This window comes from Budorcas taxicolor, chromosome 6 (assembly GCF_023091745.1).
Source record: "Budorcas taxicolor isolate Tak-1 chromosome 6, Takin1.1, whole genome shotgun sequence".
Classification (NCBI taxonomy): Eukaryota; Metazoa; Chordata; class Mammalia; order Artiodactyla; family Bovidae; genus Budorcas; species Budorcas taxicolor.
The window spans coordinates 107,507,998-107,511,457 of NC_068915.1; the positions used below are offsets into that span (position 1 = coordinate 107,507,998).

The following is a 3,460-nucleotide window of genomic DNA, read 5'->3' on the forward strand; positions in this document are numbered from 1 at the left end:
GAGAACTGGGCATGAGTAGGGCAGGAGGGTACAAATAATTTGTACAAATGGGTGTACTATACATTTATGTCACTGACTCTCATGACCAATCCTCCCCTCGGCTCCTCTTGTGACCCTATTGAGGGATCCCAGGGACCAGTTGCCTAAAAGAATATCCTGAAACTGGTTCATTAATGGGTCTACTCCATATGTTGGTATGAACAGAAAATATACAATTTTTGAAGTACAACCCCAGTCAAGTATATGTATGTATGTGAGATTCTTGAGCAGTGGTAAATGACTTAGCCTGCAAAAGACTGGAAATTGAGGATAACAAAATAAGAAAATTGTCAGGAAGACACTAGGGGATAGGCCTGTGAGCCCGAAAGGTGTAAATCTTTTATCTCAAGCGATCCCCACTAGAAAGAGTGCTTATTTCAGCAAAAATGTTAACCAACAAGATAAACAGGATGAGCTCATCCAGTTAGAGTGCAGCCACCTGCCCTTATTGCTCATTCCAGAGAGCAATCTACCCAGAGAGTGAGCATCCATGATGGTAGGAATATTGGTCATTCATGGCCAGGCGATTGCAAAGAGATGGACACAGCTGAGTGACTAATATACATGGCTGAAACATTACAGGCTTCCTTGATCAAGGCTATAATGATTATCCTGCTAATGGTAAATCTATCATCAGTAAAGATAGAAATCAAGCCCTTGCTATGGTAATATATAATTATAAGACAAATTAGCCACTTAGAGACAAATTACGTAAGAACTCTATCACCTGAATAGGGCTGGCAACTTGTCCTTATAAGAATTGCTGAATTTTCTGGATATGGGTTGGTCATCCCTGAGCTTATTGTTGAGACATTATATTCATTCCTTTTGTACCAAATGTTTCTGTGTATTACTGATTTGGTTACATCATATTAAGAGAAACTGGGTGTTTTTTTCCCATAGGCTTTATCTGGCCACTGGAATAGACTTGGTTTCCACAAGAATAGACTGAAAGTACCAGTGAATTAAGTATGTGGAAGCAATATTCAATTAATTATTAACAGAAGTTTGGGTGTTTAACATCAGTTCCTTTGTTTCTTGGGTAGGAGAATCTTGAGGTTTGTAATTTTCCAGAGGTCTCTAGCAAGATGGAGATCCTGTGGCACACGATGGTAACCAGTTAATTAGCAGAACTTTTATTGACTTTCTTCCCTTTCTTATCTTACTTTCCCGCCACCGCCCCTCCATGATTTCTGGCATCACATCACAAATAAACCACTTGCATTCAACTCCTTGTCTCAGTATTTTTCTTCTCAAGAATTCCTACCTTAATACATTTGTATTTAGAAAATTGTCCATAAAGCCAAACTAGTTAACCACACTTGTAGAATTTTTTTTTCAAAACTTCTTCATTTATTCACTGGACAAAGATTTTGGGGGTGTATTTTATGCATGTCATATATCTCTGATCCTAAGCAAAGCACAGACTAATGAGAGACACATAGCAAAATTAGAATGCTGCATAACAAGTCCTCAAATAGAGAATTACAGGAGCTACAACAACAGTGAGGCAGAGAGAGAGATTACTTCAGAATTAGTTCAGAGGTCAGGATATCCTAGTTGATACTGTGATAGATTTGAAGCTTCTCAATAAGTAAGGAGGTTGGGAAGGCTAATTTAGCTTTTAGGACTTAATGGCAGACAAATTAAGGAAGAACATTTTGGGCCAAAGGAGCAGCATATGAAAAAGTGCATAAAAGTGTCCAGAGGAGATTAACACTCTATACTTCTGTTCTTTTCATTTACTTATTTCTTTAGAGACAAGAAGTGGTATTGAAGGATTTGTTATTTTAGTACGTTATTTGTGTGCCTTTGAATCATGCTCAGTCAACATTTATACAAGAAAAAGTAGAGTTTCCAAATTGACTTAGTGAATATATTTTGAGCCTGCTAGAGTTGTTTTCTTTTTTTAATAATAAATATTTTATATGGTGAATATGAGACCAGGAAGATCAATGCTCCTAATGGTAAATACATATCTGCAACTCCTATCTCTCAATGGCATCGTTTGATTCTAGGACCTAAAGAACAACATACTTTTGATTACTTCTGTTAAAACCAACCTTATCACATGCATTGTGTAAAACAGATCATATGTGTGTGTGTGTGTGTGTGTGTGTGTGTGTGCGCGTGTGTGTTAATGATGGTGATGGTGTTGGTGGAGGGTGTTCCCTGACTACACTAGAAAGAGAAAGTCTCCTCAATTCTTCCACCTCCCCAGGAAATGTTGGGACAGGTTATTCTTCACTTCTTGCCACTCATCACTCACTACTCCCTGAAGCCTGGAAGATGGTACTGGCATGTGTGAAAGCTAGCTAGTTGTTGGCTACTGGTATTTGTTGATTACTGATGAAAGTTGATAACACATGTTATGCCCTTTGTCTTTCTTTTTTCGAATACAATCTAAATGTACATCAACTGGTGAACAAATAAACAAAGTGTGTTTTGTTTTGTTTTTCCCACATAATGGAATACTACTCAGCAACAAAAAGAAATATTGACACATGTTACAGTGTGGATAAACCTTGAAAACATTATCATATATGAAAGAAGCACACACAAAAGACCACATACTGTACTTGCTTTGGCAGCACATATACTAAAAATTAAAACAATACAGAAAAGACTAGCATGGCCCCCACAAAAGGATAACATGCAAATTCATAAAGCACTCCATATTTTTTCATGACAATGGCAAAAATAGTATAATATGTAAATGCATCAAAATAACACATTTTACATCTTAAATTTACAGTGTTGCACATCAAATGTATTTAATTTTAAAAAGACCACTTATTGTATTATTCCATTTTATGAAATGTCCAGAGTAGGCAATTCTTTAGAGATAGAAAGTGATTTAGCTAGGACGGTGGGTATACGTGAAAGGTGGGTTTGAGAGGTAAAGACTAATAAGCATTGAATTTCTTCTGAGAATGATGAAAACATTCTAAAATTAGAGCACACTGTGCCTTTTGTCTTTCTGTAAGGGAATCTATCCACAAGCTGAGCACATTTCCCAATCTCTTGCTGTGATGTATAAGGTTCCTACTGTCCTCTTGAATGTCCATCTGTAACAGGGCTCGGTTCCTAGAAGAGGAATTGAGAATCCTTATTCTGACCTCAAGGTCAGACTTCTAACAGTTAAATATAAGAAATAAAGTGGATTATGTGTTTTAATGTTTACCCAGTTCCTATATGTTGGTTGGCCTATAATCTGGTGGGCAGGAAGGCAAAATTATAAGGTTCCTCCAAATTTCAGCAGGTTTTCTTTCTTCTGATGGTTACGAGAACACTTTGTTTTCCTTAGCACAAGGCATATTATATCTGGAGCTGAAACCAATCAGCTAGAGCTGAAAGTAATTGTAGGGAGCATGTAGTGAATGGCTCAATTCATAGAAAACTCAGGTCTGGATATTTTAAG

The 3,460-nt window shown here is 37.1% G+C and overlaps 1 non-coding gene across 1 annotated transcript; it reads left to right on the forward strand.

The window, feature by feature from the left end:
• Positions 1–2,614: 2,614 nt before the first annotated feature.
• LOC128050152 (U6 spliceosomal RNA) lies at positions 2,615–2,722 on the forward strand. The gene has a single exon (XR_008199659.1). It is a non-coding gene; the product is annotated as a U6 spliceosomal RNA (small nuclear RNA).
• The last annotated feature ends 738 nt before the right edge of the window (positions 2,723–3,460 follow it).